General features: G+C 34.3%; 1 protein-coding gene across 5 annotated transcripts in view; it reads left to right on the top strand.

The window, feature by feature from the left end:
• Window positions 1-15244, top strand: part of Pcdh9 (protocadherin 9) — an 865561-nt gene that overhangs the window by 119446 nt on the left and 730871 nt on the right. The gene's annotated exons all lie outside the window — the stretch shown is intronic.

Here is a 15244-nt window from a genome sequence, read left to right as displayed (position 1 = left end):
GCTTTTTGTATAATCAGTCTCCTTTAGTTCTAATAGAATTGTTTTCATTTCACTAATAAATAATCCCTAGCAGTTGGATGACTTGGTGAAGGGCATCTTTTTTAGGGCTAGGATAGTAGTGATCTATATGTAATATTCTAATTCCATAAAAATAAAATATTTTCCTACAGATGCAGAGACCCATAGCCATATATTAGGTTGAGCCTAAGAACCCTGCTTAAGATGAAGAGGAAGGATTATAGGCGCCAGAATGGTCAAGGACAAAACAAAAACACCCACAAAATAACAAACCTGGATCCGTAGGGGCTCATAGAGACTGATTCAGGATGCCTGCCTGGGTCTTATCGATTTCCTTGGCATATATGTTGCTGTTGTGTAGCTTGGTTTTCTTGTGGAACTCCTAACAGCAAGAGCAGACGTTTTCTCTGACTCTGTTGCCTGCCTTTGAGACCCTTTGCTCCTACTGGGTTGCTTTGTCTAGCTTTAGTAGAAAAGGAGGTGCCTAGTCTAACTGCAATTTGATATAACATGGCTGGTTGATATCCATGGGAGGCCTGTGCTCTCCTGATGAGAAGTCAGGCATGGATGGGGGCAGGTAGAGGAGGTTGTAGGGAGAGAACAGGAGAAGAGGTGGAAGAAGAAAGTGTGGTCAGGACATAAAGTAAATAAATACATTTGAAAATGTATTTTCTCATACCACAAAGTAATTATGTAGATATAGGTTTGGATATAAAGATATAAACGTAAATGAATGCAAATATTGGATATATTTTATAGATATAAAATAACACAAAATAGAAGCAATTATTTCTTACAATTTTGATGATGTAGACCATTCAATAGTATGTACATACTCTAGTCAATATGCACATCCTAGCCATGAGTACGCTTAGGGAACTGTCAATTATTAGCATAAGCACTTAAGACATATCATTCTTCAGATATGTTTAAACTTAGTAGTCAGAAATAAATGGAACACTGCATATCAGAAAGTATAAAGTCACGAACAGAAATATTCAAAAGTGACACAAATAGAAATACATAGAATGATATTCGGTAAGTCATCTCCAGCAAAGCTGCAGAGCTGCCCTTTGATGCCCCTCTTTAAAAGCTACATCACACACATGAGATCGGAGCATTTCTGAATGGACATCATAAAAATCATCAAAGCATTTTTTAAAACTCGATTTTTAAAAGTGCATTTTTTTCAAAAGTAGGCAAGTTTTATGAGTTAATTTATGTGCTCACTTCATCTCTCGGTACACAGAATTATTTATTTAAGGACTTTCCTGTCAATGACCCATTCTTTTCCAGTAATCTGGAGTGTGGTTCTCAAACCTGTAGCCAAAGATCATGGTGTTTTATGAGGGTGAAATAAATGTTCTCCTTCTTGTGTTTAGGAAGTTTAGGAAATTTTGGCCCAGGTGTCTAATTAATTTTCTAAGTTATGGCCAAGAAAAGCTTCCCATTTATATTTTATTTTTAGCACAATAAAATAAGAGCTCTATGTACTTTTGACTTGGGGTAAAAGTGGAGACAATATTGCATCACGTGCTTTCCAATTGTTAGAAAGAAACAGACTTTGAATTGTGAAAGAATGTGGTAGAAGCTCAGGAACAAAAGGGGTTTCAGTTTGGAAAGGGTTTCCCTGCAATCATAAGTGACTGTAGATGGGTGTAGAAGTGAGGGAAAGTGAGTGGTATTTCTTAGAAAAGTAAGATCTTAAAAGGGAAAAATATGAAAAAAAGGGCATTTTAAGGAAGAAACTCTAAATTTTACAGTATAAATGTAGAACTTACAAAAGTGGCTTCATAAACTCTTGTAAAGAAAGAGCAGACTCATCAATGTCAAAATTATCTCTTTATATAACCAGTTATTAATTATAAATTGCCATCAAGTTGCATCATTTGTCAAATATTGTGTTGAATAAATTGGAGATTGTGTTATAAACATGGACCAGAAATCAAAGCTGCACATGAATGATGGGAAATGTGATGGCAGAACAGGGCAATGGAGACAAACGTGAGACATGAGAAATACCAAATCACTCTAACAATGATGCCGCTAGCCTGGCTACCCTCTAAATTTGCATGTAAACTCTCATTTTGCTATAAAGCTCTCAATTACTTCAGGTTCCATTACTTTCATATTGAGGGTGACTAGTTAGAAGAGATAGAGAAAATTACCTTTCTCAATATTGTCTCAGTGAAAAGCAGCCTAAGGCCAACACAACTAAATGTAAGCCTACATGGTTTGCATTGGGACTCTAAGTTCCTTCTTTTGTGATTCAGTTGCACTTCACTCTAACTTTCCCATATTTCCACAAACAGAGGCAAAAATCGCAGCTTAGAATTTTACTGTATCACCTGGGATTTAACAGCAAGGCCTGGCTTTGTGTGTTTACTCTAAAATATATTTATTAAGTAAGCATATTGAATTAACTTGAGATTTTCTGAAGATACTTTGTTAACACGCACCACACCACAGGAAACAAAATCCGGTTACAGTTGGTTTCCTTAAAACTAGATGTGAACACATTCACTTAGCCATGCACGTAAATATCAAACTGACTGTGTGAATTCCCGGCTCGAGAACTTCAATGACTCCCCACTGCCTACTCAATGTCATAGAAACTCCTTAGTCAGGCATTGAAGTCCATATGCAATCTATAACCCTCCTATGCATGCTAAGCATGCAAGCTAAATGCTTCCTGTCCATCATTCACCACAGCCCGAACCTACAGACTTCTCTTACTACATAAAAACACCCTAAGTTTATCAAAAATCATTAGGAAACTATTATACACGAAGAAATGTGAACCTTGTTTTTTTTTTTTTTTTTTTGCAACTTAAGGCAAAATCTATATTAATTGATAATATCAGTAGCTGTGAGGAAACACTTATTTAGTAGTTTCCAGTCTTGCCCTGTTGTATAAAAGTGACACCCTCGATGATGGATAAGTGGCTGTACAGAAGACAAATTCAGGTGTAGGAATGCACACTTTTGTTTGTGATCTGTTTATCTAAAGGCTTCTTCTCTGAAAGCATGAATGTAATGTAGAAATTAGTGTGTGTGTGTGTGTGTGTGTGTGTGTGTGTGTGTGTGTGTCTGTGTGGTGTGTGTTTCTGTGAGAGCACCAACAGGGGGTGGAAGTGGCAGAGAATAAATGGAAGAACATCACTGGTCTGGAAGCTTGCAAGACATGGCACTGACGGCTTTGTCTTCTGATGACCTTCAGTCCTTTGTTGATAGAAGGGGCATGGTTAGTAGCTTTGACATCCTCCAGGAGTTGCTCAGGGATTCTCTTCATGCACCACTGTTCCTTTTAAAAAAAACAAACCCATGTTTTAATAATTATATATTTCCTATCGGTTTCATGCTTATCCTTCTCTATATATTATATGCTGCTACTTCCTTAAGGGCTTTTTCTCCAAATACCTAACAGCTTAAAGTAAGAAGGGATCAATTAAAGGTTTTGCTGGAAAGTATTTTAATGAAGATGAGTAGAAGAAAAGGGAAAATATCAATGATTGCTATATTGTACTTATTCACAATTTTTGTATTATTTGTTATACTTATGAAAGTTATGTACATATTATTCATAAGAGAATAATTTCATGTTTCTGTAGGCTTTAGATAAACAAAGAAGAAATAATTCATGTAATAAATATATCCTGTGTGACAGGAAGTTATACATATTTTTAGTTTCTTTGCCCTATTTTACTGAAATGATTTTATGTTTTCAGAAAAACAAATTCTACCGAATCATTGTAATAATAGTAGAGTTCTGAGGACCTCTTTAGTACCCACCATTTCTTTGCTTGTCTGTGTCAGGTTCATCAGAAACTGCAAAGAGGAGAGGTAAGGAAGATATCTATGAATTCAAAAATAAAGGCAAAGAAAAAAATCGTAGACTCAGTGACTTGTCTACTCTAATGTTTTCTTTTATTTTCTTTTAAATGTAGTTCAGTGATTTAAAATCACTGGGAAGAAGATGTTTGAACTTCGAGAGATGTGTAATAGATGTTATACAGTGCCATGGAGCACCAGGACCCATTATTATATTTCATTGTCTCTTTTATTACCTGAGGGTAAGTGCAGGCAATAGAACAAGGTGTCAAACTCACTTTAACCTTTGCTGGAGGGAGAAGCTAGATGAAGGGTTGAAAGGTATTTCGAAGTTATTATCCTCAGAGACGCCTCACTTGCTGTCCCTTTGCAGCTACCAGGCTTGTGTGTCACCCAGAGAGTGGTGTCAGACCCTGGCATCACATTCTGCTTTGTCCTGTTGAAGTCACCATAGGCCCTTTCACCTCAGTGACTGTGCTCTCTGGAATGCATTGTAGATGAGTTAACAATTCCCACTGTGCAGCCTGCTAAGAGAAACTTTGTTCACAAACAAAATCATATCCATTACTGAATATTGACCCAGTAGTTGCATGCTATCTGTTTTTAGAATATTGCTATTTATCCTATCAATTATTAGATGTGCTGATTGTTGCATTTTCTCTTAATTTAAATGACAAAGACCAGATAACAAAAACTACACAATATTAGAAGGCATTTAATTATACTTCATTTGGTTGAAAGATTTTGTTTTGTTTTGTTTTTGTTTGTTTGTTTTGTTTTTGTTTTCATTTTGTTTTTAAATTTAATGTAATTAACTTTTAAGAATCCATACATAGTCTTTGACTATACTCTTTGGACTTATAAAAGAAGATCAATTATTGACCAACAATAAAGTGTAATCTGTTGGGGTCTGCTAATCCACTAGAGGAAGTGTCCTTGGAGGTGACCAATTCTCCCTCCCTTAGCAACCCTTAATTGTATGAAGGTCTTGTAGGGATGATGCTTCGTGGGAGTTCTCTCATGCATAGTGCCCTGTCAGCTGAGGTTGCCATTTTATTTTATTTTCTGTAAGAGTTATAATTCAGTAATAAAAGGTCATGGATTTGAGAATGAGTGGGAGAGGTGTATAGGGAAACCAAAGAAAGAAATACTGCAAATACAACACTCATATTTTAGAAAGTTGAAAAAAGAATAAAGTGTATAGTATTGATGATCTCAATCAGGAAGCCTGACCTATTTATTCAATACAGGTCTCCATCACCTCTTATATGATAATGGTGCAATACAGAGAGAGAGGGGGGGAGAGAGAGAGAGAGAGAAGAGAGTGACAGACAGAGAGACAGAGTCAGGAGCTCTAGCATCAAAAACACTATAGTCTGAAATTATCTGACTCTCCTCTTTAGTTTGTTTGTTTTTTGTTTTTTTTTTAACTAGAAATATTTGGATGAAGAATACATAGTATATAGAGAAGAGATAGTGAATATTCCCTATACTTATGTAATCATTTATATTCCTTTAAAATATTAAGAGAATTCATCTAATCTTACTATATGGCTTCTGATGTTTTCTTTGAGGTAATTTACTATATCATTTGTGTCAGGTTTTTTTTTTCTTTAAGAGAATGGTTGGTCCACTGTGTATTTCCTTATAAACATTTTTTTTTTGCTTTAAAAAATTGTTTTATTTATTTACATTCCAAATGTTGTCCCTTTTCCTGGTGCCCCCTCCAAGAGTTCTTCACTTCATCCACCATCCCCTTTGCCGCTGAAAGCTTGCTCTTCACTCAATCCCCTAACCTACCCTCATCCATTCCCTCACCCTCAACTCAACCCCCCCTGCATCAAATCTTTATAGGATTAAAGACACCCTCTCCCATTGAGGCCAGGCAAGGCAGTCCTCTGCTACATACCTGCCAGGGCCCAGGTATCCTCTTTGGTAGGTAGCTTAGTCTAAGATAAATATGTTTTAATTATACTTCTATGTTTCCCTAAATAATCAATAAATATTAGGACTACAATGGTTTTAAATACAATTCTCTTGATTGTTCGTATTATTCCAAACGAATTTAAATATTCAGAGTTTTTGTTGTTGTGGAGTGTTGGTATGTAGTCATCATAAATTCTATGAAATGTAAACAATGTAACACTTAAACAATTTTGAGCAGAAACAGGATTGGCATTGAATTCAATACACATAGTTCAATAGAGTTGGGCAGTACTTTCAAGATCTCTAAGCATCTAAGTGATGCCCATAGAATTTCTACTCAGGCATCATATTTTATGTTCTTCAGTTCACATTCTATTATATTATACTACCCTATAACATCATTTAATATTTTTAAGTCATTTGTCACCATGTTTATTTTGTTTTACAAATCTTGACAATGAAAATATTTTGGGGTGTTTATTTAGTAGGAATTAGATTATACAATTAGATACTATGTGAACATATTGTGTATATGTGACTCTGTGTCTTTGAACCAATGAATAAAATGTCTTTTGAAGAATTATTCTAGTTTTTAGTATCACCTTTAAACTTTTATTAATAAGTGTGGATGTTTATGAGTGTACGCTCTGGAGGCCTGATCTGGTAGCGTGTCCACAACAGGAAGCATTTTAGATTTGTACTGTTTTTTTTTCTTGTTTCTAGCAATTCCGTGTATTTATTTTTCCTTTATATCAATAATGCATAGATGGTTTCCTGCCTTATAATTGCTTTCATGTGGGTAGTAGAATGTTAAAATTAATATCAGATTTTCTTTTTGTTCCCTTTTGGAAAGCATAACCATAAGTCAAATAGTTAGGAGATCAAAAATTTAATGCAAAGGGAAGTTGTAAGATTTTTTCCTGCAGTTTCTATCATAAACCCCCCCCCCGATTCTGTTATAGCCATAATTAGCCCCTTTGTCTCATGGTAAACATATTAACCAGTAAAGTATAATTTCCATTTTATCCCATTACTATGCTTTGTGCTTCATGTGATGACTTATTTTCTAATTGGCTTGTGCCTGTGCATATAGTTCATTTATTTTGCAACACAGTTCCATACATACTCCTCATCCATTATATAAGAGATAGACAGAGAACTAATTCAGTAGCATAAGATCTGTAGACTGTGATCTGAAATAAGGTTGTTCTCCTGTGCACTGGGGTTATCCTAAGGCTCTTGGCAGTGTAAGAGAACCGCTGATAAGAACAGTCAACCAATTGTGAACAGCTTTTTAAAGTTGTCCTATCACCCTGATAAAATGAATCAAATTGCCATTTTTTGTCTTGCTGAGAATTCTGAGTTACTAAGAACTTTATCAGTCTTGTGGCAAATTCGGCTTTCCTATCATTTCTTAGTTGGTGCAATGAGAATACATTCTGTAACGGAAGCTGTACGTGAAATAACTCTTCAGACTCTGGAAAATACGAATGTTTCACAAATGACATGGTGCAATTTTATGGGCTGTAGTTTTGTTTGTCAAATACTTGCTATATGATGATTTGTTCAAAACAATGACAGCAATGTTCTATACTAATAAAAAAGTGTAATATAAGAAACATTTCCAGTACCTGCCTGTGTTTGTATTTGTATACTTATATACACATCAAATAGAAACATACACACATTCAAAAATTAGTTTATATTGTTTCTTAATTAATAGCTAGTTTAGGCCATATTAAATACTGCATAGTTTCCAAATTAGGTTAGTCTCTATTCTGGTTTCCTTGATTTTATTTTCTATAATATAGTAACAATTTTTACCAAAATGAAAATTTGCCTACTATATATTTTCTTTATCAATATAATGTATATACTTATCAAAGTGAGTACTCAGTTTCTTGGTCATCTCAAATAACTGAAGATTTAATTTTGACATGGAGGGAATGCATTCACATTTACCTTCTATTTAATTTTGACTTTTAAAAGATCATCAATAGTCTAACTTTAATCACTTTACTCTTTGCTTGGATAGTAAACTTGGGAGAATGTAAAAATAGAAAGTGATGGTTTGGATTCATCTAACCAAGTCAGAGAAAGTCTAGTTAGTTGTTGAAAGTAGATTCTTTAGTGATGAAAATTATGATGCTCATTTTACAATACAATCTCATATACTCCTTTTAAGAAGTAGACTATTGGTATAAAGGGAATAACAGAAAGCCAGAAAGAATCTAGAGTCACATTGCTCTGCATTGCAAAGGCAATGTTAGTAAAGACATCATCCTAATGGTTATCTTGATAGACTCAGCTCTGCCAAACAATATCATGTATTTTGCATTAATAGAGAAGTCAACGCTTTGTGCAGTTGTATATGACATCACTCCCCTGTTCTTTAATTTATACCAGATGAATGTACAGACTGAGTCTAAGGATCTTAAATAAATTACATCTTAAAAACAACTTAAAATTCTTTATGAATATGGTAGCACACTACGAGAATCTCATGCTTTTAAATTTTATACCCCAGAGATTGCCGGAGTGCAGGTTCAGCTGTCACAGTTAACATACAATTGTATTGAATTCAATTGAAGTATACAGAGATTGTTAAGAAACTCTAAAATCCTTCTTGGACACAGCTGTGTTCCTTGCTGTCTGAGTAATTGGAATGCAGTAACACTCCACTGAATCACACACAAGCCAAGAACTAATGCCTACTTCTGCACCATCCATGCTTCAGTGAAGGTGGTAAAAAATGAACAAAACAATTTGAAAGAATATTTGTCATTTGGAAAAAAAACCCTCCCAAGATTTTAAATCAAAATATATATGTCATAAAGAGAGCCAAATGGTTCGTATTTTTTCCCATCAGCTAAGGGAGACAACTTGATTTCCAAGTATAGGTTGTTCTCAGTCCTGAAAATACTATGGCTTCTTGACTTTAGCCTGGTACTTTACATGAATTCTGATAAGTTCACTAAGTAGGTGAGACATATATAGTCATAAAGATAGATTGATTGTGTGTTTGAATTATCCCAAGTAAATAATTCCTAAGAGTAATGAGATTTGTAAATTAGTTGAATCATAATTTCAGACTTAGTTTGATAAACAGAAACAATGTTAAAATATATGAAAGTATTTCTGTTCTACTTAGAGTGACTTTTGAGAGAGAGACAGAAAGATAGAGAGACACAGAGAGAGACAGGCAGTTCTAAGTTCTATTTCCTTCCTTGGTAGGTGTCACAGCAGTGGTGGACATGGATCAGTTTCTTTTCATTCTGGGTGACATCTGTCACCTATGGTATATTACTTAACTGTGTATTTGGTATGTGTTAAGAACAGATCCACATATAGGTGTCTAAGCATAAGGATCATGATAAAAGGCCCAAAAAACTCATCCCCTCAAATACTTTTTACAGTTCCCATAAATTCCAGTTTCACTCTTTGCTCCCTTGCTTAGATGTAATTTATGCAGAAATGATCACCATACCGAGAAAGCTTTGGCTGAAACATTATCTAATTTAATCAATGGAAGATCAACAATGAGGAAGTAGATAAAAGAACGGATAAAAGCATCTCTATATTGAAGAAGTTTCCTAACTGAGTTCCCATCCATCACTATTACCGGTTTGAACAGGCTCAAGCTCCTCCCCTCTGAGTACCCAGGTAAAGTTCTAACCTCTTATTTTGTAGTTATGAACATATTTCTATGATTTTATTTCCGTGCTTGAAGAGAAGGTGAGGACTTATGTTTAATTATATCAAATAATACATTGTTTATTGTGAACAGGAGCAAACAGAAAGAAAATATGGAAAATATTTATACTTTATTCCGTTGCTCACATGCAGTCTCTGCATTCCATATTTGACACCATTTTAGTACCTCATATTTAACAATCTATGAAACCAGAAGTAAATTCAATCAGATAAATTACACATCCATAAGCGGAAGAGACAATACTGAATTATTTAATGGAATTATACATTTCTGGTTGCATTTTATTATGAAAACATCATATTTTGCCATGGACGCTCTCAACAGTTCAACTGGCCATCTGTCTTAATCATTTCTCTTTGGACCATGAGGGAAGTTGGCAGACATATTAACTGCAGGAGCTAAAATCTTTAAGCTTACTAATATTTAGGTAGTTGCACAATTTCCAGATGAGTAAGAAGTGTGGAATAAGCAGATTGCCAAGGAAATGGTGAGCATATTTTTATGATGATTATTATTTTCTCTTGGTTGATAACTCTGATATTGATATTGAGATCTGATATTGAGATCTCTGATATTGACAATCTGAATTTTCTTCCTAAAGTCAACATAAACAATAGAAATTCATCATTTCCCTGGTGAAATTAACCACTTTTAATCTACAAGTTTAAATGGTAGCAAATGACATTTCACCCTCGATATTTTTGTCTCTTACCCAATCATCATGATACCTGATATTGTACAACCTCTTTGTCTATGATTTTATAAAGGTATGTCCCCTTTATAAAGTAGCCTAGTAGTCACCTCACTCAAATCACTAAATAGCTGCAGTTTGGATTAAGAGATACTCTGATGACTGGTGATAACTCAGAGTCATAAAACGAGTCTGAGAAATGGATTCATGCTGTGTGCATACTTAGTTTCTGTAAGGAATCTAACGGGATTATATAGTTCAGCATTAATGTTAGAGAGCAACAATTTCTGCTCCAATGATATTATATCTTCTCTCTTTCTCTCTCTCCTCTCTCTCTCCCTCTCTCTCTCTCTCTCCATCTCCCTCTCTCCCTCCTTCCTTCCCTCCCTCTTTCCCTCCTTCCCTCCATCCTTCTCTTTTCTTTCTTTCTTTCCTTCTTTCTTTCTTTCTTTCTTTCTTTCTTTCTTTCTTTCTTTCTTTCTTTCTTTCTTTCTTTCTTTCTTCCTTCCTTCCTTCCTTCCTTCCTTCCTTCCTTCCTTCCTTCCTTCCTCCCTCCCTCCCTCCCTCCCTCCCTCCCTCCCTCTCTCTCTCTCTCTCTCTCTTTCTTTCTCTCTTTCTCTCTTCTTTTTTTCTTTAATGAGGGAACATAGTAAAATCAACAATAGGAGAGAAATCATATTGTGCAGTGCTGTTGACATGACACCTTTTGCACAGAAGCTATGCTGCATTCCAGCAGGGCCAGGCAGCAATGCTCATCTCTGCCTCTGTCTTTTGATGTGAAATGCTAGGAGGATTAAATTCCAGGTAACAGCAGTTTAAATCCCCAACAACCCTGTAAAATGTAAATTTCTAGGGCCATCTCTTAGAAATTGGTTTAACTTCAATAGCTTTCTATACATCTGGATGCATTTATCTATTATTTAGATAGGACATTTTACATTTTATAAAATAATTTTATAGTATACCCACAAATAGGAAACATATTTTCTGAAAATTGGGACCAGAATGAAAACAAGTTTAATTTTAAATCAGTGATTTCCACATGGCTCCAACTCAATTATGGGAATTGGTCTTAAAAAAAAAATGTATGTAATCTCACCTCCTTTTTCCTGTTGAGTTTCTTTTGAAGGGTGTGTTTTTGACATAAATGTTCAATTTGAAAAACATATTTCTTAGTAAAAACATAAGATGTAAACTTAATGTTATCTTATTGCTGATGAAAGTATAGTATTTTATTTATACCCAAGAAAAGCATTGAGAATACATAACTATCTATAATATCAGATAAAGAGAGCACCACCTTTGACATACTAATGGAAATATTAACTGTGAAGTGTTCATATAATCTGAATCAAGGTGAACTGTTAATGTATTGATTTATAAATGCATTTTATAAGTTTAATCCTTATATGAATATGGCTTTTGGTTATGCAAATAAGGCAACTAATAAACTATAGAAGAGTGTCAGCTATGCAAAAAGTCTTAAAGCCCAGGATCTCACAAAAACAGTACTGCATATTCTTGGAGTAGATTCTAAACAAATTTAAAAGTTATGGCTGCTGCCTCAGATATTTAAGCATGGAAGCTAAAATCTGCATATAACAGTAAGAGAACAACATTGGCAGTGAATCCTACAAGTTGTGGAAACCCACATATTCAACAAAAAATGATAATATTTGTAGCTGGAGTTTTATAAACTTTAGCTTTTGTAATTCATGACTACAGATTTAAGTTTGCAAAATCTATTCTGCATTAACTTTATCGTCTGCATTTTTCATGTGGATTTCTGTGTAGATAAAACAGAGAGATTATTTTGCATTTCAGTGTGACGTACATTTATAATATTTAAGTCATTTGAATAAAGAACATATGGGAGCTTAAATTCCTTTGCTCCAAAGGGATATGGCATTCATTTAATTTAATACTTGAGTTCAAACGTGCTAGGAATTTAAAAATTCAAATGACAAGAAAGAATGAGAAATATTTTAAGAGCATTGAAAGGAGATAGGAATTGAAACTGAGTCACTTAATCCTGGCTGCCAAATACAACATGAACATTTGAGGGAAAATACAATGAATTTCAAAACACAAGACCGTACTTTTAAATCTCTAATCTAACACAAAATAAAAAAAAATGATTTCGGGAAAAACACTATGAGAAGAGTTTTAAAAATAAGTTTGGCCAGCACCTAGCTAGCCATGTTACCCACATCGGATGAGAGGCTCTTGGTCCTGTGAAGACTCTATGTCCCAGTGTAGGGGAATGCAAAGGGAGGGAGGCAGGAGTGGGTGGATGGGGGAACAGCCCCACAGAAGCAGGGGAAGGGAAGATGGGATAGGGGTTTTCAGATGGGAAACTGGGAAAGTGTATAACATTTGAAATGTAAATAAAGAAACTATCCAATAAAAAACAAAGAAGTCATTCAAAGTACCCAATGCAACGTGCCTTCCCCATCAAATAGTTCCCATCCCTTGATATGAACTAGCCCATATGTGCATCTCTAATATGGTTGATTGAAGTCTTTCTGTGATTGTGTTTAACCCTTCATGTGTTGCTCCAACTCCTTTCTTATTTATCAAGAAGCTTATCAATTTCTGCCTTTTAACCTTGGACAATTCAGAATGTCCTTGCTGTTCCTGGCAACAATTGCTTTTGTAGCTGGCAACAGTCTTTTTCTCTTTTCCTATGTTCTATTGCATTCTTTATTCACTGGCTGTGTTGATTATTTGTCAACTTGACACAAATATAAATGTACCTGGGAGAACAGCCTGCCTTAAATTAGCTATCACCATGTCTATGACATACTTTCTTAGTTGTTTAGTGATGTAGAAGGGCCCAGCCCACTGTAAGCAGTTTCATATTTAGAAATGTGGCCTTTGAATGTAAAATAAATGTAGATGAGTAAGACAGATGAAGCGTGCCAGTAAGGAAGGGACAATTATTTCTCATTTTGTTCCTACTGTGGTATTATTATTCAGTGATGAACTGTAACCTCTTAACCAATTAAACACTTTCAACCCCCTAGTTATTATCAGTCAGTGCTTATCAGCAGTATTTTAAATGCAACATGGGAACAAACCTTCCAATAGCTTTTTCTTTCAAGCTTTTATGGTCTGAAAACCTGTGTTCAGCAATGAATCTTTTATACTAGCATTCTGAAACCTTGGTAGGAAAGAGATTTCTAGAGAACAAATCCCTATCATCACCTGGAATCTCCTTCATGATAGAGACTACCAATTCTTTTCACACATAGAAAGATTCACATGGTTTATATCCATTTTAAATCTTGAAGAAGACTGCTTAGGCTATTTTCATCCAAGTGACTTCTTCATTAACTATATTTCATACCATTACTCAACAGATATTTATTACAGGCCTATTTTTGTCTCCAGAAATACTTCCACTAAGTGGTTTGGGGTTGTGGTCAATACAAAGGAAGAGATGTTGGTTCTGAATGAGCCTGTTAGAGGACTGGCATAGGAGTTCCTTGTTCTAAGCTAGGAAAGAGCAAAGAAAAACAATGAAGGACATTCAAGCATTTGGGGTTTTACACTGTGTATGAAAGTTGGGACTTACTTTACGTTTACTTACAATAATAGCGTTTTGATGAAATAATCACAATTGTAAAAATTGTTGTGTTTGTTAACAGGAATATCACTGTGGTCATCAGAAAAGGAGATGACACCTACAGTTGTTGTTTTTTGTTTGTTTGTTTTTTTCTATTACTTAAGGGTTTTTTTGAGGGTTTTCATTTAAATGATTATTTTTATTATGCTTTTAATTGAAATATAATTAAATCACTTTCCACAACCCTTTCTTCCCTCAAGCCCAAACATCATGTGTTAGAGAATTTATTATTCGAGGAAGCACTCTTTTAGGGAAAAAAAAAAAGTATTTCCTTCAGTACTCCTCATACTTCCATTTAAAACTTACACATCCATAATTATATTTTAGATGCTGTTCTTTTATTATAGCTAAACTTTTCATTGAAAAAGTTTTAAAAGACCTTATTAATTTTTGTCGACCTGTCTATTTTATAAGCAATATTCAAATTTTAAAATAATTTTAGCCACTTATATATTGGTGACCTAATTCAACATCTATGTGCTGTAGACATTAAAATCAAACACCAAATATATTCAATATAAATGAATAGGTGAATCCCAAAGTCTTTGAATTTATTTATAAGAGCCTTATAATTAGATGAATTACCAATGTCTCACCAAGAGAGCAAGGAACACTGGAGTAACATCTTAGGGGTTTGTTAATAAAGCTGCAAACATTAATGAGACCAATAAAATTATAATTTCATATAAAAGCATGATTACAATTCTATGTTTAGCATCCAATAAGAGTGACCAAAGTGATATTTGATTTTCTGATTATTTATCTCCCCACACTATTTAATCTGGCTAATAGTCTCCCAGTGCCTGGAAATTGAATGTTAGGAAATAATCAAAACATTACTAATTCATTAGTAAGTTGAATTGGCCATCTGATACAACCTTCGAATTTTCATTGACTAGAAACATTTTGAATGAAAGTGATGAATATACAATAAAATATGAACTAAAGTTGTGTTTGTTTAAATCCTTTAAAAGGAGAAAAATCTGTCATCTCTCTAATTATGCTTTCTAACTGCACACTTCTTAGAAATTAAATTAGAATCATAGAGTTCAAACCTTCAGAATTCTCTGAAAGTCATGTCTGATAAAATAAAAGATCAAGTAAGATTATAACACCGATTTCTTATTTCCAGAATCCCTGATGTTTTGAGAGACTAACTTTTTCTTTAACAGATGAGTAACAGTCAGCATTATCTCTGTCTTCCTAAGGTTTCATATAGAATGATGATGATTATTTATAGGAAAAAACAAAGCAGATTGTATGCCAGAATATTAATCTTATATAATAGAAGAGATATTTACTTAGCTCATCTTCAGAAATCTTGTATGAGTTTGGCCAAAAATTTGTGTACACACACACACACACACACACACACATATGGAAGGGAATACATTTTTCTTTATTGAATTTCCTATATGAGAATACATCCTTGGTA

The sequence above is a fragment of the Mus caroli genome, unplaced genomic scaffold (genome assembly GCF_978045245.1).
Source record: "Mus caroli unplaced genomic scaffold, Mus_caroli_1 scaffold_12, whole genome shotgun sequence".
In the NCBI taxonomy this organism is placed as follows: domain Eukaryota; kingdom Metazoa; phylum Chordata; class Mammalia; order Rodentia; family Muridae; genus Mus; species Mus caroli.
Note: the sequence above shows the minus strand (reverse complement) of the source record. Positions and strands in the feature narration are given on the sequence as shown.